Source organism: Amblyomma maculatum, chromosome 2, assembly GCF_055883805.1.
Source record: "Amblyomma maculatum isolate TAMU_Amacu chromosome 2, ASM5588380v1, whole genome shotgun sequence".
NCBI lineage: Eukaryota > Metazoa > Arthropoda > Arachnida > Ixodida > Ixodidae > Amblyomma > Amblyomma maculatum.
This window is the reverse complement of record NC_139345.1, coordinates 153,082,971-153,108,097: the sequence shown is the minus strand read 5'-3', so window position 1 is coordinate 153,108,097 and position 25,127 is coordinate 153,082,971. Positions and strand designations below refer to the sequence as shown.

The 25,127-nt window shown below is 44.1% G+C and overlaps 1 pseudogene; it reads left to right on the top strand.

Moving 5' to 3' along the window:
- The window catches only part of LOC146200199 (uncharacterized), a 33,480-nt pseudogene extending 8,353 nt beyond the window's left edge, over positions 1 to 25,127 (top strand).

Genomic DNA, 25,127 nt, shown 5'->3' with positions numbered 1-25,127 from the left:
GCGTGTGCGTGTGCGTGTGCGTGTGTGTGTGTGTGTGTGTGTGTGTGTGTGTGCATGCGTGTGCGTGTGTGTCTGTCTCTCTATCTCTTGTGTGTGCACCATGGTGCAGCAGTTTGTCCAAATGTAGGGCAGCGGCTCACTTGGGCATGGTAACTGCGTATGTTTCGTTAGTTTCTTCATATTTACCGGGCATTCTTTAAATGGCGGAGAAAACGGCCCCGTCGTAGGTAAGTTGACAGAAAAAACTTAATACGTTGTTTCCGGGCGCCCTCCCCAATTTGGTCAAACGCACTTGGCCCCAAAGTTTGTAATACAGATTTTGAAGAAGTCCTCAGGAGTTAATTAACTAATTTCGGCGAGTGTAAAAACACTCCAATGTGTTCTACATGTCATCCAAACATCCCGTTCGTTTCACTAAGCTTTGCATTGACGGTTCTTTGAAGCCTAGGGACAAGTTATGTAAAACACCGTGAACAAAGAAGTAAATTCATCTATGCAGAAATGCAACTCGATGTGTGGGACCATCATTCAATATATAGCAGCCCGGCAAAGTTCCCTCAGTGCTGAGTGCACTGAAATTGTATTCCCTTGGCGCGAAATTCAGTTGTGGCTGCTCCAATCACGTTTCGATGAAGGCAAAACGGAAGGATGGCTGTACTATATGACGTCAGTGCACACTAAAGAATACCAGGGGGTCGAAGTTATCCATATCCCTTCACTTGGGCGTTCTTCATATACGGTACCGGTTTGTACGTTACACCCCACTTATCACGCCAATGTTAGGTTTTTATAATTTATTTATCGTCTAAAATATTTTATAGACGGTGTAGGAAATTTTTACAGATGTGTGCATCTGTTAGTGAATTTATAAGTCGGCACATTTTTATCAGCAAACTCTCTGAGCAGATTCCGCTGTTTCTGGGCACTGTTATTGCAAGAAAAGAAAACAAAATACAGCGGCTACACGTCACTACTACCAGCTCATTACGCCTCTCTGTCGGATAATTTGGTGTCAAGCCCGTCCCCACATTCGTTACAGCGCCGTGCGCTGCGAATCACGCTACTGGCTTTCTTTTTCTCTCTAAATTGCTTTTTTTATTTATACGGTTCAATGACTGTTGATGATTGCAGCAATCATTGACGCCCAACTTCGTCACCGATGAATGGTGCAATCAGATGTTTGGCCACCTCGTTTAGAGGCTTCGTTTTTTTATCAAACACTGTTCGGAGCTGTCGTCCATTAACCGTTCGATGCTTTACTCCATAGTGTGTAAACGGAACGGGATGTTTCGCTTTATGTCCGAAACCTTATTGCTCCACTGGTACTAGAGCACACTGTTTGCGGCAAGAGTCTAAATAAAGCACCCAACAGTTGCTCCTAACTTTGAGGTTTGCTCTGCATTAGCTGTTGTCGACTAAGCAGATGTTGGCTGCTGAAGGTCTCTGGAGCGTCGCCGGGTTTTGAGACGAGTGATAACGGGCAAATCTTCCATCTGTCAGCTTGCGAGTATAGTGGGCATGAAACAGACCCAGATTTCAGCCTGTAAATGTCGCTGACCGTTATTTTGCTAGCGTTTTATTTTGGCAATTATTTCATTGGGCTGGAAAAGAAAAGGTGGAACATTTGAGCTCTCCACTTGATAACGATTACTGAAGGACTCGAGTTCAGAGAAAGAGTGAAAGACATCCCACTTGCAGGCGACTTCCTGGATTTTCTTGGACGTTGCGCCAAGAACTCCACAATCACCTGCGCAGTCCCACTACACGCACCAGTCCCGGACCTACGTCTACTCGGACTTAGGGCTTCCAGACGAAGGGCTGAGCGAGTGGCCGAGCGCACCCACCATCCCGAACATTGGAAGGCCTTCCGCAGGATCGATGCTTGCTGCCGTCGTCAGGCCAATCGTCGTTCCCGGGAAAGCTGGGCCAGTATTTGCCGGTCCATACAGTCAGCCAGACAGTCCTCTGCTGCCTGGCGAATCCTCAAATCCCTTTTGCAGGTTGCCTCCAATCGACAATCTGTCCTGGGAGCAGCCATCGCAAGAGGCATTTCCTTTCAAGACTTGGCAGAGCAACTTGCCGACTTCCTTTCCAAGTCAGTCACGCCCCCTCCATCCGCTGGACTTCCAGTGGCGAATCCCCCTTCGCCCCTTCGGTCTACACCTTCGCCACCAGCAGCTTTGGCACAGACCATCTCTGCCCTCTGCAATGAACCCATTGCCCCTCATGAGCTTCGCCGTGCCCTCAACCGCTCGAAGAAGAAATCAGCTCCTGGCGCTGACGGACTTACACTCCAGATGCTCCGTAATCTGGATGCCCCAGAGAAGAAGCGCCTCCTCGCCGTCTTCAACGACACATGGGACAGCAGCATACTACCGGACAACTGGAGAAATGCCATCATTGTTCCCATCCTTAAGCCCCGTAAGCCGGCTAAACAACTGTCCTCCTACCGTCCTGTATCTCTCACATCTGCAGCCTGCAAGACCATGGAGTTCATTGCCCTGAAACGACTCACATGGATCGCCAGAGCTACCAACTTCCTTCCAGAGATGCAGACAGGATTTCGGAAGCACACCTGTACTGCAGACTCTATAGCGGATGTGGTCTCCACCTTTGAGGAAGCCAAATATGCGGGCGATGTTGCCTTCCTGGTTCTTGTGGATGTCCAGTCCGCTTTTGACAACCTGCCCCACACCATCATTGAGCAGGCTCTGGACGCCCTTGGAGTGACTGGGAAACAGCGTCGTTTTGTCTCGGCATTCCTCTCCAATGGCACCTTCCAAGTTCGAGTTGGGCAAACACTTAGCTCTCCTCGTCCTGTTACATCTGGGGTTCCCCAAGGATCAGTCCTCAGTCCTTGGTTGTTCAACCTCGTCCTAGCTGGCCTACCGAACTTCATTCAGCAGATCAGAATCCACAAAGTTTCCTGCTCCATCTATGCAGATGACATAGCCCTCTGGATCCGAGCTCCAAAGAGACGTATTGTCTCCGCTAGGAAGGCTATGCAACAGGCACTGGACGGCGTCCAGTACTTCCTATCATCTAAGGGATTGACCCTCTCGGCTACTAAGTCTGAGGCCCTCGTCTACCATCCCAGAGGAGCACGGAGTTCCCGCCGTCTTGCAACTTTGCATATCGAAGGAACCCCTCTTCCATGGAAACGCCAGGTGAGATACCTAGGTCTCACAATTGACGACCGTCTCACCTGGATCCCAGCTGACAAAGCCCTCATTCCCCATCTTGATCGTGTGGGAAGAGCAGTCCAGCGTCTCCTTGCAAATGGCAATGGTTGCTCTTCCACTTGGGCAACCAAGCTCTTCGAGGCAGCGGCGACATCAGTCATCCTATATGCCCTACCCTTCGTCTCCCTTCTGTCGACTCGAGTCATTCGTCTGGACACGATTCGAAGGCGTTGGATTAGAAGATTCCTCGGAGTCCCTCAATCCTCACAGATTCCCGCTACCCTTGCGGAAGCTGGTATCTACCCTCTGGATCTTCTCCTCGCCCAGATGGGACTGACCCACATTGATCGTCTCAGCCATGCTCCAGATGGTGCCTCACTCCTAGCACGGCTGCACAGCAAATCCCATTCTCGTATGGGTAAGCAGTATACAGTGTACAGAGAAATCATCGGTCCTGTCCCAGGTTTCTCAGTCCTACCCCCTCCACCCAATCGACCCCCAATTCCTGTCTTTTTGGATACGGATGGTCACACCAAACGTCACACCCCTGCAGCTGCCTTCCAGCAGACAACTGCAGCCCTCCTTGAGGAGTGTAGAGGATCTACACTCCTCTTTACGGAATTCCCTGCCAGTTCAACAGCTGGTGAGCTGGCCGGTCTACACCTAGCCGCACAGTTCATCGCTTCCAGTGTCCCTCCTGGACCTGTGAATGGTCTGTGCGAATCCAGATCTGCTCTGCAGCTCCTGACTATCTACCACGGCACCAACCTCTCGGTGAACATTCTCCGAGCCCGTCTCCTAGCCCTTCAGGACTCGGGGTATCAACTGGCCCTACATTGGGTTCCAGGACATACTGGAGTCCAGGGCAATGAAGAGGCGCATATGCTTTGGCCAAAGCGGCGCACGACAACGACGCCCCAGTCACTGAGGCTGTCACACCTTTTGACTTTTCAAGACCCCTCTTGAGAAGGTCGATAAGTTCTTTCCATCCTGACCGTCGTATTACCGCTGGTGAACACCTCCAACGGCTCTCTGACAAACTTTCACGGAAGGACAAATCCCTCCTCCTACGACTTCGAATAGGCTGCACGTGGACTCCATCCCGCATGTATGCCTGTGGCCGAGCTCCCAGCCCAGCCTGTCCCTCTTGCGGCAATACTGGCACACTGGGACACTTGCTCCTCGTGTGTCCAGCCTCCGCTGGCCATCGCCAGAAACTTCTGAATGGCTATCGGAATCTTGGTCTCCCTGCTGATACGGAAGGGCGATTGCTCTTCCCAGCTCGGAACCAACTTTCTGCTCACCGGCTCCTCCTGATTTATCTGGAGGAGTCTGGCCTCAGCTCTGTTCTGTAGGCCTGCATGGGACTATAGTGCTTCGTGCGGAAATGGCGGCGACATATGCGGCGTCAGCAACCTTCCCCTCCCCAACCTTCCCCTAATCCCAAATTCCTCTTCCCCCTGGTCACCAAGAGTGATGCCACAAAGATGGCTAACATAAGACGTGAGCAGTACCCCCTCCCCAAAAATAAACCATAGTCACCCCCCCCCCCCCATGAAGGACTCGCCGCTTCTGTCCTTACAGCAGGTCTACAAACGTCTATAACCTTTGCGATGTTTGCCGTTTTTTATACTTTTACAAGTAATCCTTGCTTTTTCCAACTTCGGTATATGTAATTTTCACCAACTTTAGCTGCCGTCGCACCAATGCAAGCTGAAACTGTTATATGGACTCCGCCTGTGCACGATGCACGTTGACGTGTCTCCGTAATAACATCAAGGTAATTCAATTATTGATATTTTGCCTAGTCTCAGCCAAACTGATTTAATGTAAGGTGTGAAATTAGGAGCCGATAAAAATCTGGCGGTGATCAGCCTCAATCTGCAAATGTTAGCAGTTCAAGTGAAAGCGCACAGGATGGTCGCTCGCATTCATGGCGTTTTACCAATATCAGAAAAACTAGCGCTCAGTGATCTTTCAGGTCTATAGAGCGAACAGATTTTACCAGACATCTAAACTTCGCCTTTGAGGGCATTAGGTGTATATCGCAACAGACTGTTTAACGTGACAATTTTAAAGACGCCTTTTCTCCAGAAAACCCGAGGTCGACGTCAGAGTTTTGAGCAAAATATCACGAGAATGACTCTGTCTTATAGCAGCTCGCAGCTGATACGGCTGAGCTGTGATCGGTCGCAAGGTTGTGTCACGTCAGGCTACCACGTGACAAAGACGATTATGCAGGTGGGGCAAACTCGATCGGGATTCTCACTTTAGATGCGAGGGTGAGAGAAGCTTAACTTGTTGGGCGCTTGCATTCTGAGTCGCGCGTGCTATATAAACTTGGGACGCAGAGACAGATACGAAAAGCATGACTAAGTGAGGATTTGTATCTACGTCGAGTGGTCATTCACATTCGCAAGGAAAGCTCCGGACGGGAGATTATATCTCTGTACCCTCAAACGAGAAAATGTACTGTGAGAAACTGCACCTAGCCCCCCCCCTTTCCTAACCTTTTTTACTCATGTCTGCGTCTCCCATTGCGAGAGTTCTCACACAGCTCCCAAATCTTCCCTTAGACAGTGCTTTACGTTGCATTTGCATTAAAGCCCGATGTTTACATCCACCGCTACAAAGAGCATAGCACTTGAGAACACTCTGGTGTAGTGAACGTTACGCACAACAAAAATACGCACTGAATTAGGAGATTGAATTGCCGCTTCTATAGGTGAACTTGCAGGACAGCGTGGGACTAATTTGAGATCGTGCTCTCACATCACATCACAGGCGTGTGGATGTTTTTTTTCTTCATCATCGATTATGCTTCAACTAAAAATACTTACACTATTGTTTGATATTCATCACCACCACAAAAAAAGCATTACTCAATGATTTTTTTTTACTTTCGGTCGCAGCTAGCTTGGCTTCCTTCGTACGAATGCTGTATAGCATGACGAGCCCATTCTGATTTAATTAACATTGTGATCATTTGGGCTAGTTTGTGCGAATCTTACATACTTGACCAGCAAAAGACACAGAAGCGCAAGAATGAAAGAAGTACATGGAACAGTGTACCGTGTCCCGTGTACTTCTTTTCTTGTATCTCTGTCTCTTTCGCTGGTTCAGTATGTTAGACTCATTAATTTACCTTTGCATGCTTAGGAGCTAATTGAGGGTTTCTATTCTATCAGTCTTAGTTGATTCCATAGGTTCAATATTAAGAGTACTTTTATAACTTCCAATCGCCTCATAATATCACATTCCACGTTACGCCAGCGACAAAGCAGCAGCAACGTCATGAGTAGCAGCAGTCAGAGGTGCGTTGGACGTATATGCCATTGTAGCTCAGTTGTAGCTGAGGCACCGTTGCAGCTCAGTTGCCACCGCAGTGTACGCGAGATTCGAAGCTTATGTTGTTTTTACCCCACTTTTGGTACGTTTGCTTTTTATTCTATCTTGTTAATATTATCAACCACAGAATGATTTATCAATATTTAGCGTGATAAAAGAACAAATATAAATGCATTCCCCTATACTTTGACTGTTTTCCATTGCTTCAGCTTCTTTCGTGCCTATGTCTTCTTTTTACTTGATAAGAAAAAGTTACTACTTGGGGTGACCTGTTTATTTCTTAAGCTAGTGACAGCCGTCAAAACTTCCCACTTCACATACAAGTATTCACAAAAGCTTTTAAAGGCCAGAGCGATCGATTTCTCTCCCCTCCCATGCACACCTGCCTATAGCTATGCAAAAAAGTGAATGATATACATAAAGGTGAAGATAACGTTTGCATTCTGGCAAGTTAGAATCTAGATCAAATGGGCGCATGTCACAGCATAAGTAGTTAGCTAGGTCCGCTTCTAACCTGAGGTTACTTTCCTCTTGTCAACGGTGTTAGAAGCTGACAAAAAATTATTCGGGGCCGCTTAGGTATCTTTACCTGCCATAATGCGAAAGCATTTGTGCCCACATCTCTTGGAAGTAGGCAGCAGAGCAGGTAACAACACGAAGCATAAGAAGAACACTGGCACTAATCTCGCTGTGCATTGCAAAGACTGCGTTGGTTGTAGAGACCAAAAATGTCCGGCTGATCTTTACAATGTTAAGGTTATGAAAAGGATGAAGGACAAGTTAGCAGGGGAAATGTATGAAGCATATGCAATATTTGACTTGGGAGACCAATGTGTCAGTATACCATCAGTGGTTTTCTGGAAGAAGGAAATAGAATTTTTACGCAAACTGGCAGGATGTTAAAGACAAGGAAGAAGTTGGCTCCAGACGTGAAGTGAAGGGAGAAGATGTGCGGTTTCTTCTCAATATAGCTGTCAGTGCAGCGTCGCCCTTGTGTTTGTGTGTTCTTCTTATGCTTTGTGTTGTTACCTGCTCTGCTGCCTTCTTCCAAGAGATGTGTGACCAACTAGCTCAGCGTTCGACTCTATTATTTGTGCCCACGTTTGGTTCTTTGGTGGCTTTTTGCTGCTTCTGTGGGTGCCTACAATTGTGCGTGGAGCTTCGCCACAACTCTTATTCAACCGCGCCTTTAGTTTCCAACCACCACCTGCGTTTTTAAGACAATGGGGACTCGGTAGGTGCGCCTTAATTTACTCAGCTTCAAACTTCGGAGCGTCGTGGCGCGAAGCTCTGCAGCATCAAAGACAGATTATACAGTCTTTATTGTCTCTTCATGTTCTCATTGGGGTTTATTTTGTGACATATTATGCTTTAAAGGCCGGCAAGAACGAAAAACATATGTGTCCTAGCGGCGTAGCAGCGTGTCCGTCTCGCTCGTTGGTTGCCTCGATTCCCACATGAAATACAATTTTCCTTCCTTGTTTTCTTTTATTGTCATTTCGGTGCATAACTTCTGGTCACAGATCCTGGTCACGACACTCATTAGGCAAGATAAGCTTTCGCCTGAAAATGCCCAATATACTTCACTTCCAATCTTAAGATGCACAAATAAAGTCATACTGCGAGCACTGAAGTGTCCAATAGACAGTCTGTCTGAATTGCTCAGCCTAAAGATTAAGCAGTGGAAGCCATTCAGAAAATACACATATACTCTTTATGAACATATAGCTTGTTGTAAGATAGAGATATAGAGAAAGCCACTGAATGTACTATAATTGCCATTCTAACTGGAACTTGATAAACATTTTTCGAAATAATGATGAAGAGTATAAAATTGACTGTGTGTGTTTATACAGTAACACTAGTACGGAGTTCCTGTGGGTACGGAGATTAATTACGGAACGTTTGTTTACTGTTGTAAGGCAACGAATTACAGAAACCGAAGCCAAGCGTACAATGAACTCGCTGCAAACCATTACGAAGCTATTTTTCTTTTTTATTTGTCGATGTTCAGCACAGGATTTTATAACGTAAGATACACTTCAGCATTCCAAAAGTCATGATCAAAAGGCCATATAGTTATTACGAATTGTTGCTATACGCAGCAACTTAAGTAGTGGAGATTTAGAAGTCAAAATTAGCGATAGTGTTTTATAGTAGGCTAATCTGTAATTTGGCGCAGCTACGCAAATTAGTCGAGGAGACTAGTAATGGTTATCAGGCAAGAATTTGAAGGGTACTAATAATAGACCTAATTAAGTGTGCCTGCTGCCTATTTACAGTAAGATGCGAGGGTTTTGCAGGATGCCTCAAAATTATCTAGGTGAATAAACGCTTTTCAGTGGATAAGAGACATCGCCTCGGCTCGGGATCCAAAATGCTGCGTTTCGAAACCGCAAAGCATTTTTACACACACGCACGCACGCACACACACGAACGCACACACACACACATGAACGTACGCACGCACGCGCACACATATCTTTTATCAATAGAGCTCAGTCATGTCATCGGTTCAACAGCTGTATGATATCTGCCAGTGCACCTGCGAACTCAGCTCAAAGCTTACCAGATTTGTCAAGATGCTCATAATCTGAAGAGGTGACGTGACCGCCACAAGGCATTATCACTGAGTCACCTGTCAGAGTAGCTGCCATCTAGGCTACAGAGCGCCCTTATTAGGTGAGAGGTTAACAAGATCACAGTCACGTAGCCTTATCAGCGCCGTTTTAACATATCAGTGTGTGACTTCACAAGCCTCTTTGCACTGATCAAGAATTTCCATTACAAGTCGAAGACACCATCGGGCTTTTTCAGAATGTGGTGTTAATTCCTTCATAATAAAATTGTGAAGCTACATACTTTTGAATCGATTTCTATAAATATTTTGGAGGATTAGCGAGAACGCCAGCAACCAATAATAAAGCAAAATTTAAGTTTTCGAAACCTTTTAAGTGGCATGGCATAATTGAAAATGTCTTCGCCGGCCGTTGGTCGCATCTATCTTAATAGTTGAAATATTATAGATATCAAGTACGAGCGTACTGTACTCTAAATAGTAACAAATGAAAAGAAATGAGCCTTCCTACGAAACAATATATTTGAAGTTTTTTTCCCATTATTTCTGATTCCAACGCAGAGAGATGAGCGTTTTAATTTTACTTGCTGTAGCAAAGGAGAAAAATAAAATGCGTGGCATTCACCAATCTGATCTCTTACTGTAGTTCTTGGTTCTTGCCCCGGCCCGGTTGTGCAGCGTTAACGGCATTTGACTGCTTTGCCCAAGGAGGGGGGATTTAATCCCGGCCGCGAAGGCCGCGTTTCCGATGGAGGCCAAAAGCAAGGCTCCCGTGGGCTCTGCGATGTCGTGCAAGTTAAAGAACACCAGGTTGTTGACATTTCCGGAACCCTCCACTATGGCGTCTCTGATAGCCTGAGTCTCTTTTGGACGTTAAACCACAGAAATCATAAATCATCTTAGCATTTCTACTTTTTATTCCATCTTCAAAGCCTGAGAGCTGATGTCTTTAGGAGAGCAGTAGCGCTTTCACAAAATAATACTTTCACTTCTAGAGTGGTTTTGTTATCTGAATGCAATGTGTTTTAAGGCGAAAATCTTTGATGGCTCATGACTCGCCAGCGTGTCCGTGCGTTAGCTGCGAGCGTCCACGAGGAATGTCCCACTTCTTCGCAAGATTCCGTGGGATACCGCGGGATTTAATTTGTCATTCCCTCTGACGACGTCATCAAGAAAATAAATATCCTTTCTTCACCGGGAATCGAACGCTCATCCCTTGGATCGCCAGCGGTAGCTTTAAACAACTGCGCACTTTTTTTTCTTTGTTAACATCTTTAAAACCTCATTTTACTCACACAAAACATTGCGTGACAAAGATCATGAGTTAAAAACCACGCCAGCTTTGCCTGCTTGATTCATTCAAATTCGCGAGTGCAGAACAGCGCTTCCATTCTCGGAAGCCACTCAGGTCCTTGTTCTTGTGTCTTGAAAACATCAATAACACTAGCAACAGTTTTTTCGAAAGTACAGCCTTATTTTCTGGCATCAACATCTGCGTGCCTGAAAGCCATTCTGGATCGCCAGATACTGTGCAGGCCCAATAACATGATCATGTCCAGCGGTAGCCCATAATCCTCTTCAATTGGCAAACATTTAATTCAGAATGCATGCACGGTAGGCGTCTTTTAGTCATTCATTGTAGAATATCGTAGACGGAATGGCTTCCCAACAGTCTAAGAAAACATGTTCAATAGTGTCCGGCTTGCGGCATACGAAGCAGTGATTTCTGAAAAGGCAACCCCCCCCCCCCCCCTCTTTTTAAGGATGTCCTAATTTCTAGTGTATTACTATGGAGCTTGAAAAAGAAAGTTGTTGCTGCCCCAGGTACAGCCATATTTTTCACTCGTTTAGGGACTGAATTACATGGACCCCCACATTACAACGATCAGTACAGTGGGATCGAGAGGCAGACATCACACAAGGCCTTATAAAATTTCTTTCGTGATACAGCTGGGAAATATTAAAACGAAAACCGGGCTTTCAAGACACGACATGCCATTCACAATACTATAAAGAATAAAAACATTCTCCCTTCTATGCTCGCCTAACTTACAACTAAATTTGGCAAACCTTGGCTCAGCCTAATCTGAAACATAGTTATAGTTCGTAAAAATCATTTCGTATCACGAAAGAACATAAAACGGTTAACCACCTGGCGGAAATACAAATGCACCAAACCAACCTTTCCTGAGCGTACGCGATGAAACAAGCTGCTTCGGCAGGTGCGCTACGAAGTTCTTCCCAGCACCAAAATGGCGAACACAAGGTGCAATCTCTGAAAATTCACACAAAAACAATGAAGTACTTGTAACACGTAGCATATCTTAGTAACAAGAAACAAATTACAAATTGTATCACGTACAAAAGTAGACCAATCGAATCTTTTTGCCTCTCGGCCTTCTCATGTACTTTAAAAACTTGCTGGTTCCAACATGGCTCACTGTCTAGGTAGTTTTCTAGCTGCACTCCTAAACATTTCACTGGGGTTGTTACCTAAGCCATATTCACGAAATTCATTGTGATTGTGGGCCACTCTTCATGCCTGCACCCCAGACACGTATCCCAGTTCACAGCTTTGCCACACTCACAGAACAAACGTCCTTCGCCAATTGGACAACACTGTCAATGCTTTCGCAGTCGGCACAGAAGACGGCATTGTTATTGGCATACGCGAGTATGCGGACTCTGCTGCATGCAAACGAAAAGCTCGGACACTGCTGTTCCCGCTAATACTCAGACAGAATGGTTCAGTATACAAGCATAAAAGCCATGGCATAGGGTGCAGCCCTTACGCACAGAGCGTTGCGCTTAGTTTCGCTCACCCAACCTCTTATTTACTATCCGGTGCGCCGTGCACACTTTGTACGCCATTACGACTCCCTAGCAAACAACTGAGCTCACATTCGCATGCTCTAAAACTGAAAACAAGACATCATGCGGCACCTGGTCAAATTCTTTCTCTAAAGTCAACCAGGAGCATAGCAACGCTATTATACAAGGCATCGCAACACTCCAGTATCGATCGTGCCTTCGAGATATTAGTACGTACATATAGTGCGGCCTTTATTGCCGTAGGTCTGATGTGGTCCTACTAATTCTTACGTTACGATTTGAAGCCTTTCACCTAGAATTTCAAGACGACTTTATATTCTGTGTTCCTCAGGGATATTGGTCTGTAAGCGGTAACATGTTTTTTGGGTTCATCAACGCGTTTTGGTAATTAAAATGTAGTCAAAATTAACACGAAGTCATCTTTCGGTGCCTTATAAAAAGCGACTGCAAGCTCGTCTGGCCCTGGAGACTTTCCAGTTTTGAGCGTTTCTATGGATTCCGATTTTAGTCCTCTTTCGAAAGTGGGGAGTTTTAAATGTTTTTTTTTTTTCCTTTTTTATCATTCAGCCGTGGCATAAAGAGAGGAAACTGCACTTAAAGTGGCTGGGTTTCACTTTTGTGCACCTATAAAGTCCGCTGTAGTATTCATAAGAGGCTCTCTCTATACTCGATTTACCTAAGTAGATACACCATTACATTCTATTTTTACATGTCATTCTTGTGGGCGCGCTTTTTTTGTTTTGCAAGCCAAGAGTACGTCTTGTGGGCATTTCTGTATTTCTTTCGAAATTCTTTATGAACGACTCTTTGAAATATATCTTTATTTTTGTTACAGCGCATTTTTCTGTAAAATTCGATTCATAATTTTGAATTGTGCCTTGTTGCACGCAGAGTGTAAACCCTGAAGGTAATGCGTGGCATTTTTTCCTGAAAGATAAATACGATTTTATATCCAGCGACGAATCATCCAATTGGGGTAGAAGTAACGCTTGCACAAGAACGCAACGTGAGAATGCTGCCAGCTATGCAAGAGCATCCTAATACTTGAAATAATGAAGGTATCACGCGCGAGCATGATATAACATGCTATAGTGCTGAAAAGTCAAATAAATCTTTTTTTCCTTCCCCTAACTGCAACTTTGCTTCCGCAAGTCTGCATGCAGTTAAAAGAATATTTTCAACGTAAGAGAAGTTACCAAAGATAACTGCTAAAATGACATAAACTGATTTATTTTATTTATAGGAAGGGAAAGGCGCGGTAACTCTCTCGCTTGTTTTCACCGCAACCGCGCCGTAAGGGAAGGGATGAAGGTGGGAGTGAAAGTGGAAAGAGAGAAAGAGGAGCCGTAGTGAAAGGCTACGGACTAATTTTGACCACCTGGGGCTCTTTAACGTGCGCTGACATCGCACAGCACACGGACACCTCTTCGTTACGCCTCCATCGAAACGCAGCCGCCGAGGTCGGGTTCGAGCCCGGGTACTCCGGCACAGTAGTCGGGCCTTTCACCACTGCACCACCCCGGCGGGGCGCTAAATTGACATACATTACAGCTACAGCAAGAAATGACATCGGTACATGCAGCGTATTTGCCTTTCTTGGCTGCTACTGCAAGTTAAAAGACAGCGCTCATACCTCTGCGTTAAAGTGTAAAAAAATAAAATGCCCACGATTATGTTACTTCCTAATGCGAAATTTGAGCGCAGCTCATCAGCTGTTTCATCTTTTCGATAAATTGAGGCAAAACGAAGAGGCGTCCGTGTGCTGTGCGATGTCAGGGCACGTTAAAGATCCCCAGGAGGTCGAAATTACTCCGTAGCCCTCCACTACGGCTCCCCTTTCTGTCTTTCCACTTTCACTGCCACCTTCCTCCCTTCCCTTACGGCGCGGTTCAGGTGTCCACAGAGCAAATGTGACAAATACTGCGCCTTTCCTTTCCCGTGAACCAGTAGACAAAAAAAAGAGGCAAGGATTTCGAGCAAGGCACATAAGCACAATTACATACTTCTTTTTTTTTAATTTTTCACACGTATTCCTTCAAGAAACAATCCACCAACAGTTCTTGGCTGTCATGCAAGAAGCTTTGTGGTCCGAGAAATGAAGAGAGCAATTGAGTTATCGGGAGGTTGCGGGAGGCAGCGCGTGGGTCCATAGGAACGTTGCGCAACGAACAGATAGCAGCGACTCGCTGACGCCGCTAGCGAGTGAAGCGAGCCTGGAAGCGAGTGAGAACGGGATGCACGCACCGTGATCCGCCGCTGTACGGTTGCTTTCTGCGGATGAAGGATGCGAGCGCTATTGTATCCCCCTCCGGACCGGTCGTCTCGGTGCGCCCGCATACTTGCGGAGCGGGTCGGCATTTCCGCAACCGGAGGGCACCCTCGCCTCCACTCAGGAAGAGGGGGGGAGTCTCCTCTTTCTGCATGGCGGCGACGGTGTTCTACGCAGCACGTCGTGTTGACTAGCTAGCGGCGTCAGTCAGTCGCTGCTAGCGCTGCCTCCGGCGACCCCCTTTCTTTTTTCCTCGTGTGCTCCGGTAGCTGCGCGCGCTTCTGCCCCCATCATTCGCCGCTGAGTGTACCCCCCCCCCTCCTCCTGCGAGGCTCCGGTGGCCAAAGCGCCGGCTCGAACGGGGTGGCTGAAAAGTGGGCGGAACTGGTTACGAGGCCGACGCCGACGCGAAACCCAGGAACGGCCGCCAAAGAGCTACGCTCTAAAAAAGCCTAAAATATATTAATCCATAAGTACAGTATGGCTATGCAGGCCGATTTTGCATGGGCGTGACCTCCTCAAAGCTGTAAAAGAGGAAGTGTTTAGTATATCGGAGAAAGATTAGTACCATTGGATATAGCGTCAAGGAAAAGTGTGCAAGTGACAAAATGTTTATGTCAATTATTAGAAAATTAATTACAGCAAATTAGGTCTACAATCGGGAGCTATAATAACCACTAGTTAACTTCCGGTTTTGGTTCTCAGCCACCGTTCGCGTCTCTCAGTGCAGAAATGCGATAGCCTGCTTGTTGCTGCTGCAGACGACGCCTCGTGCTCCCCTGTCGAATACAACCAGCTTTCCATTGAAGGCATCAACTTTCACCGCCGTTGTATATTTGGTTTACAGGAAAGAAAAGGCGTAATATTTGTCACTCGCGGAATCCCGCTGACACATCTCGTGGACAACACAGCAACGCTTAGGCTTGTGCATTTCTCCTGTGCAGATTCTGAAGTGATCTGAGAAAATTTTTGTTTTGTGAGAACGTGCGGCTTACTGGATCTGTTTGTTTTTGCAGTAGACTATGCTGTAAGTAACATCTTTGTTATTTACTCTATTAGAATGGCCATTGGTACCTGGCAGAACTCTTACGTTGCATTCGTGTACCCAATGATACTTATACCTTAATCTGATAATGCGTGGCAGAACCCAAAATCGTATTTATCTGTCAGGAAAAAGGTGCTTACATTAAGGGTTTGTGAGGCAGCCAGTTTCTTTGCACAATTCAACATCACGAATCAGATAATACAAAAATATGCGTTATAAGAGAAATTAAAAACGTAATTCGACGCCTCATTAAAAACACGTTGCATTCATTCAACATGGCCGCTCGTGAAGCGAAAAGTGTTGGGAAGGAAAGCGCTACTGCTCTTCTAAAGAAATAATATTTCAGGCGTAGTAAATACTTTGAAAAATGTAAACTCCTGTCACAGACATAAAAATAAAGCAGCTGCTCATTTATGTTATAAACCAGTAGTGGCAACAGCTATGCACACGAATGAACTATGAAGGATTCTGAACTTCGAAGGCCGAGGATATCACGACACTCCCGCGCTGGAAAGAAGCGGAACTTAGCAATAATTATGATGATAAGGTGGACTCTTTCAGCGCGTAAATGAAATTCGTTTTGAGAAGAACTTCGAGCCACGAATTCCCAAGCGAATGTGCCCCTGCGAACGAAAGTAATCGGAGCACGCTTTTTTCTTCTATTATTTTTTACACGTTGCAGAATTGAAATGGGCAGTCGTGGTATGTGCAATCCGGTGCTAGAGGCCAGTCCCTTTTCACTGGGACAAATTTTGTTTTCTTATCTCCAGTGTACAAGGCGTGATTTTAATTTGAACGGAAAAACGTGCTCCGTTTACTAATGTCCGCACCTGTGCATGTTCCACTACTGAGTTCATAGGTGGAATTTACCTGTAGTGCTCGTTCAGTTTTTGTTTAACAACAGCGAAGTGTGCTAAGGTAATAGCCAACATTCTCTAAACGAAACAGCAGTTTAACAGAGATGGAAGAATTTGGAGTGTTACACGAAAATGCCTACTTAGGACAGGTGACGATCGCAGATCCGGACCACTAAATGGAAATAACTAGAAGAATAAGTTTCGGATAGAGCGGACTAGCAGGTACTCGCAGATTACCCAGTAAGTAGCAGTAGGCAGCTTTCAGCTATCTGAAGAAGAAAGTGTGTAACACTTGCATCTTACCTGTAATCCCTTAAGGGGCTGAAACACAAAGGCTATGAGAAGGGTTCTACTTAAGTTGAGAACAACGCAGCGAGCCATGGAACGGGAAATGGTATGTCTAACGCTAAAGGTGCATTAAAGTGTTTTTTGAAAAACAACATTCTCGCTTTTATTTTGTTATTGGGTTGTCACAAAATGCATTACTGACAACCAACACAATTGCAAATGAAGCCCATGGCACTAGAAATAGGCTCGTACACTTTGGTTTTGTGAGGCTAAACCTCATCACTCTGCGGGACCAATGACAATGCTTCAACAGCTGAGTGTAGTCAGGCGAACGACTCGCACGCTTTCGAAGATCGCTCTGAGTGACGTCGACGACTAGCCACGTGCGGCAAACGCATCGGCCTATGGTAACAGCCAATGCGAGAGCAAATAGCACGAGAGTTACGGTGACGTAATACGGCTCTTTGCCATGAGATGCTGCTCCCCCGGCCGCGCTCTCCTGCCTGCGCTGCGAACCAAGATGACCTCGAATAATGACTCCAATAATGGCATTGGTCGAAATCAAGAATAACAAATGGACATGGGCAGGACATTGGGTGCGGACAGAGGATAACCGATGGTCCTTTAGGGTAACAAACTTGATTCCAACGAAAGGAAAAGATAGCATGAGGTGGCAGAATATTAAGTGGCAGGATGAGGTTAGAACGTTTGCAGGGAACTAGTGGATGAAGCCAGCAAAAAAAGACCGTGTCAATAGGAGGAATATGGAAGAGACCTTTGACCTGCAGAGAGTATATTCCAGATTGTGATGATGATGATGATGATGATGATGATGATGATGATGATGATGATGATGATGATGATTGCTCGCCAGTAGGACTGATGGCGCTCCTTTTAATTGTAATGTTATTCCGTAATTATTTAATTGCTTTATTTACCCAATGCTGTTTGAGGTGTACGTTACGGTTAAGGAACGTACATTATACTGATGTTTCACCTATAAATACGATTGTCTTTTAAAAATTAAAGACCAACCAGTTATTGAGGAGTAAATGCGAAATTAATCACCTTTTCATTACTGTTTTGTGTCAGTTATGACTGATGTAAATAGACTTCACAACTAAGTTTCACAAGATTAGTAAAGTTCTTTATTTACTTCTTTTATTTCTTTCCCGCACTGTCTTTATTTCTAGTTTGCTGACTATTTTTTACTTTACTCTTTGTTACTGAATGTTTAGTACAGTTTCTTGGAACTCCGGGGTTCAATGAGCATGAAAGGGCTGAGGTGTGTGTACGTGTGTTAGTAGAGACAACCTTCTGACGGTCAGTTCAAAACCCTCAGATCCAATCAGTAATATCCTGTTGAAGGTTCGTAAAGCATAGCTTTTGTAATAAACGGCCATGCAGAACTTCCTCGAACACCCTTTCAAAATCATCAAACCAAGCACCAGATGAGATATCACGGTATAATTACTTGTGTAAGTCGTGCACGAAAAAAAGGTCGAGTATAATTTTACATGACTGATACCTATAGAACATCCCCTGCTGGTTCGGATGGTGGACATTTACATAGACTAGAAAGGTTTATAACATGAGGCTACAAATATGGTCTATGATTTTACTTCCAATATGTAAACGAAACTGGTCGATAATGGGATCTAGATTAGTAACCGCGTTCCTTTCACAATGGTGTTATCTTCCCGAACTTCAAGTCACGCTGTAACAATAGTGATGAACGCGACTGCTGAAAATGAGTGAAAAGCATGAAGCTGCAGACAAGTTCAGCGTTTTTACAACCCTGTAAAGTTTTAACACGTTTTAATTTAATTTCATTGCGTTTAAATACATTCAATGTTGCCTGTAAGGAAGAAAGTGACGTGTGTTCAATATCTGTTTCTGTTTGATTACAGTATTATGCCTTCTCTGAACCGCGGGAGCCCGTAACACGGTCTCCTGTTATCTCCTGTGCATATTAATGTTGCAATGCAAGATGTGATGTGTAAAATACTGTATGCGGATCTTTTTCCGTCTGAAAAGTATAAGTAATTGTTCAGGCTCTCTTTTGAACAGAAAAACTTATGTAGCACGCAGAACTGATGTCTTGAGTACAAAATGCTCCCAAAAGCAATAAAATGTCCGTTGACGTCGTGCACTTCTGATACAGTTGTCCCTGGGTAGAATAGGTCTTGAATAAATTATATGAACTTTTAATTTTTGCCTTTAGCTTCGAAATATTTCAGTACCAAAATGCGTATTTGGTATTTCAGAAGATATTTTTATACAATGTCCTCTTCTCCCGCAAGAAGTATATTGCGGTGCAGCTTTTTCATTATTTTGCTTCTATGTGCTTTTAGGTGAAGCCCATTGTGTCAGTTGCTTTCAAATGTAATATCTTGGATCCATTTTTATGTTACAAATGAGGGGATACATGTATTACTGCATTACGTAATTGGCAGAGGGCAAGCTGTCGAAATAAAGCTGTCGGTAAGTTTTTAATTTTTTATGAGTCACAGATTGAGAGATCGAAGATCCAAAAAGTAAATGGTCGAAAAAGACATTCTTCACATGATCCGAGAAGGAACTCTCGAGTCTCTGTTGTCAACGTTTCCGAAAAAGCTGACATGGTTTCAAGCTATACATTTGCTCCATAGACTATAAAGCATCACACGACATGTGGTGAGCTAACTGACAAGAGATCACCTGGAAACCTGCACATCTGTAAAAAGAATTGGGTTTTCAAAATAATACTGGTAGATCACTGCTTGGTGTGTAGCAGTGAGCAAAAAAAAAACTACTAAATATATCAGTTAGCATCTTTGCCGTGCGGAAAATACGGTGTTTCTTTTATACACTGCCACGAGAGCTCTTTAAATAGGTCTTGTTATCAGCTTTCCACCTTAACCTATAAGGACGCGCACATGCAACGTCGGCTGAAATTACGCTTCTGGAGTCCACCTCCTTCATCGAATTCAAGGTAATATAAGTGAAAGCGGTTATTTTCGAAGAGTTGCGAAGACTGATGCGAACAGCATGACGATTCGGAGGGTTGTATGCGTGTTTGAACACAAGACAATCCAAAACACACTTCAATTGTTGTGTTAAACACGAACTGTATGCCCTGTGGAGTGGCCAAGCTGATCTGCTGGAATTATTGGTATTCGAACTGTTTGGGCAAATCAAGCTCCGTTGGTGGGAAGAAAATACAGCAGCGCCCCAAAAACCCGACCAGCATCTCCGACCAAAAGTGTGGAAATGCCAGCGAGACGCTCAATAAATCAATCAATTTTATAATAATTAATTATTGAATATTTTCACCTGAATGAATGAATCAATCAGTGCAAGTTTATTTACGAGAACAATCAGTAATGTCAACCTGGCATAAAAGCTGCGCGCACAGCTTGGCAAAAGCCGAGGGTACATACCATGGCAATAGGAGACATTAGATGCGTCGCTATGCTGACAAAAATCCAATGTCAAAGGTGTTCACTCCCTTCTGGACGGTAATAAAAAATACAGCACCATTTTCCCTCAGCTTTTTGTTTTTAGGAAATGAATTTAAACATGTGGTATAGACTACAATTGCAGTGAAAGCAAGAGAAACAGAAATGCAAATAAAATCTATGGATATAGAGTAATATTAAAATAGAATAAGTGCATAAATATTAGTCAGAACAATGAAGTGTTTAGAATTCAACATTATCAACAATGACGGGGTTTTACAAGCGCACAACCAAGACATGAAATAAATGCGTCACTAGAGTACATATACATATAGGTGATACAGTGACATAATCTACAGCACAGGTTATGTTTGCAAGAATTGAGGCATCAGCTGCTTCGAATGAAGTCACCTGTGTACCTTTCATTATTAGGCATACATGAAATTTGGTTAATATTGTTTATTGTCCCAATGTGAATCAAGCTATGAGAGACGCCGCAACAGAGGACTTCTTCGCAATGAAGGAGATTAAACATTAAAGGTAGAAAGCTCATAATTGGTGTATGTTATTTAGCACCAACGAGTGATCCAGATTTTATAAAAACATCTACATGACGTAATTAATCTTATTTCTGTACGGTTTCCTGGCTGTCTTATTTTCTAATAAGTGGTTTTAATTATCCAAATATTTTTGGAAGGTGAACGGTCCCAGCAATAGACCTACCGACTCAGAATCAATCCTTTGTTGATCTGTGCCCAATATTTCATTTCTCTCAACTGATCACACAGCCTACAAGATGCACCAGCCATTGTGAAAACATACTTGCCCTTATCTTATCGACGTGTTCTCAATCAGTTTCAAATAAAGGTATTTTCCTGGCTTTAGCGGCCATTCTCTACTTGAATTTACGCTGGGTTTTTCATCCCCAAGTGTTCGCAAAAAAAGTAAAGATCCTCAAAAATTATGGCTGGCGAAATTAAAAGGCAGAAAGTATGAACTTTCTTTATTTTGTGAAGTGTTTCTGCGCAATTTTGAGAATTTCAGTCTACAGGCAAACTGAAATTCTTTCAAAAACAAAGCAGCCGACCTTGTTAAAAAGAAATTCCCATACGGGTAATCAGAACCACTAAATCACGGTGGCTTAAAAAAGCTCTCGCAAGACTTTCCAATAAAAAGAAGCGTTTGTACCACATAGCCAAACCTCAAGCTTGTCAGAACGTTGGCAGGCCTATCGCCTCGAGAACGTTGGTTGTACTCGTGCCTCACGTGAATCAATGCGCTTATTCTTCAAAAACACACCCTCCCCAATCTACTGTACTCTACTCCTAGACAGTTCAGGCCAACTGTGAAAGGCCCTAAGAGCGATGATGTGATTATAACGTCTAGCGATGGTGAACTGTTGACTGATGAACAGTCTGCCTTTGCAATCAGTGATTTTTTCGCATCATTCTCCAGTCATGCAAATGTTCCATAGCCTTATTTTAACGCTTATCTGTATTCACCGATGCTTCGAGTTCCTCTCAATCCATCTAATGTAGACTTTGTATAACCTGAAACTCTCTTCTGCCTCTGGTCCTGATGACGTCAGCTCAAAATTTCTTAAAAACACTAAATGTTACTCTTCCATTATTTTAACAGAACTTTTCCACCTGTTCTTATCCGCGGAATTAGTACCTGACGACTTGAGACTGGGAGGGTGGTTCGCATACATAAAAAAGGTGAAAAACATGCTGTTAATAACTATCGCCCCACATCATTAGCCAGCATTCCTTGCAAAATTCTTGAACATATTATATCGTCCAAAATTGCTGCCCACCTTAATTATCAACTTTTCTTCGACAGTTCGCAACATGGCTTTAGAAAGCACTACGCGTGTGAAACGCAGCTGGCATCATTCATCCATTTTCTTCAGTGTCCTCATCCAAGGTGGTATAATGTTTATAGTTATTTTTCTAGGTTTTTTTAAAAACTTTTGACAAGGTATTTCACAGTCTACTCCATTACACATTTAATAAACTAAGCCTAGATCCTAATATAATTGCATGATTGAAAAGTTTTCTTACTAATCGTTACCAACACGTAATGGTTGACGAAAGCTGATGTGTCCCAGTTCATTCTGGTGTGCCACAGGCTCCGTTCTCACTCCTTTACTCTTTTTAATCTGTTTAAATGCCTTATCCAACAAACTTCAATCACGCATTAGCCTTTTCGCAGACGACTGTGTAAGTTGTCGTAAAATAATCAATTCTAAAAATAAACAAATCCTCCAATTCGACCTTTAACGTAATAACTGCAGGGTGTCAATATTGGTTAATGAATCTTGACTCTAAAAAATGTAAGGTAATGCGTGCGTCGCGTACTAATTCTCAGTTTTTATCTCATCATATACAGAATTTCCCACTGACTCAGGTAAGAGCGTACAAATATTGGGGTATCTTTATCTTCTCTAACCTATCATTTGAACTGCACGTCACTTACATAACTAACAATGTTATCGCTTGTTAGGCTATTTGAAACGTAATTTTGCAAACATTCCTTCATCCCTTAAACTTTAGCTTTACAAAACATTTATCTGTGCAAAACTTGAATATGCAGCCTCCTATGTACCCCGGCCTTGATTTTCTAATAACTTCAGTCGAAGGTATTCAGAATCGACTTGTTCGTTACATACTCAGTAATTACCATCGTACTACAAACACAACTAACATGAAAAAGACCTTACGCCTTCCTGCTCTTTCATTGAGACGTAAGATACACCGGTTATGTCTGCTACATAAAATATACTACCATAGTAGACTTCACCATCATTTATTCAGCGTTCCTCCTACATATCACCTCGTGTGGACCATTGTCATGAAATTGGATGCTAAACAAGTCGAACAAACTTCATTCCTTTCGCGTTCAATCAACTGCAACCACCTTACTGCGGCGCTAGTATCTGTACGCGATATAAAACTGTTCAAAAATGTTTTTACTCCACATTATGGTGTTCCCCCTTGATTCATTTTGCACTATTTATTATTTTTCGATTTGTGCCCTCATATATTTTCCTGTGCTTTACTCTTATTCATCAAATTTTTGCCTTGTATACAATTCCCCTCTGTAATTCATGACCCATACTTTGAGGGTATCTCAAATAAATAAATAAAAAAAATAAATAAATAAAAAAATATCAAACAGTGCACGGGCGCCTAGATTTTTGCATCCATCGAAAAGCGGCAGCCGTGGACGGGATTCGATAACCGCTAAACCATTACGGAGGGTCGGAAGGTTATGAGTGAATGAATGTTGCTTAAAGTTTTGCTCCAAAGGGTGTTACTTACTGGACTCCTTTCCTCCACAGTGCAGATAACATGTATGCATGGCTTCAGTGATCACATGACGATCCACAATAACTATTTGTGACAAAGGCGACTATGGAAGTGTAAACCGCGGGCTATCAAACTTCGGGAAGTTAGCGTCAAGTTTCTCGCTTTGCTCCATTGAATTAAACTGAACCCTTTTCAAATCAGAACTTCAGCGCCTCACAATGGTACACATGATAACCATAGCTATACATAGCCTGCACTAATTTTATGGCTAGGAGCGCGCTATGAACCCTGGGATACTGTTCTGCCATGTTGGTGCAGCCAAAGGAAAGCGTCGAAGCAGTCTCACTGTGGAACGTCTCAAGCTTCGCAGTGGTTATTTGCGCTGTTGTTGGATGCTTCAACCGCACCTGTTTGGCGAAATCAACAAACTCTGACTTCTTTCATCTCCATAAGAACATTGAGCCCCAAGATGAGCGCACGAACGAGTTATCCGCAAAGCGATGGGGTCTGTGGCTGGCTCTGATAAAACGGGCAGATCTCAACACGCAAAGGACGGGCATACTAGTTTGGGGCGCTCACTTCCTTAAAAGTAAGCCCGTGGCATGTGAACAACGTGTATTTGGCTGCGTGACATACGAGCACAGCAGAACATCGCGTTGTAAACTAATATTTCTCTTCGTGCGTAGGCAGGCCATCAAAACTTTGGGAGGAGGCGGACCCGGACTGGGCCCCTACGGTTTCGCTCGGCTAAACACGGAGATCCCGGACGTCACTCTCGCGCGTTAGGACGACGGACAAAGAAACGTGTAGATCAAGCGGAGCATGAGACCTAGGCCACCGAGGCATCGGAAACAACGGAAGCGATGAATCCAGACGTTGGTGTCGCTTCTCCGTCGTCCTCGATGACAGCGCAACACGATGCTGGCGTAGAAGACGGCAGAACAGGTAGGGGCCTTTTCTTCGTTTCGTGTAGTGGCAGATGCGGCGAAAGAAAAAAATAAAGGGGGTGGGGGGGCAAGGGGCCAATTTATTAATTTTTTTTCATTCAATGGGCCACCCCAGACGTCACCCTACTGCTTTTTTTGCAGCTCCCTAGTGCACTGCTACGACGCCTCATGTTCCAAGTTTTTTTTTGTGCACATAATGCACACAACAAAATTTATTTTGTTGCAGGGATTTAAGCCCAGAAAGACGTCACAGTGACCGATATTGAAGCCTTGGAGGGGCATTGTGTGTCACTCAATAAACGACTTTATGCGGCAGGGAATGAGAACAAGCTGCTGGATTTGACAGAAGATTTCTTCAAGTGCAACGACAAAAAGGTTGTCTTCTATACTGGGTTGGCCAACTTCACCATTCTTTATGCACTGTTCAGTATCATAGAGAGGCTTGTCTCTTACAGTGCAAACAGCTTTGCAAAATTTCAAGTGTTCATTATTTTCATGATGAAGCTGAAGCTAAACTTGCACATCAGTGACCTTGCTTTCAGGTTTAATATTTCAGATGCTACAGTTTCGCGCATCTTTGACAAATGGCTGCACGCTACCTACAGGCGTCTATAGTTGTGTGGCCACAACGAAGCAGTTTGAAGAGCACAAAGCCTCAATCATTTTAGGAATCTTTTGGTGAAATTGTTCCCGCAATAATTGACTTCTTCGAGATAAAGATAGACAGACCCTCTTCGTTCTTACCCAGTAGTGAGACATGGTCTCAATATAAAGGAAGTATTACAGCAAAGTGTTTATTTCGCATTGCACCACAGGGTATTGTCACTTCATATCTGAAGGATGGGGAGGGCGTTGTAGTGACCAGCACATAACTGAGCACTGTGGTCTTTTAGACAGCCTACTTCCAGGAGACATAGTGCTTGCGAACCGAAGGTTCAATGTGTTTGAAAGCGTCGGCTTCTACTGTGCTAAACTTCACGTTCCAGCTTTTACAAAAGGAAAAAGCAACTATCAGCAGCAGATGTTCTGA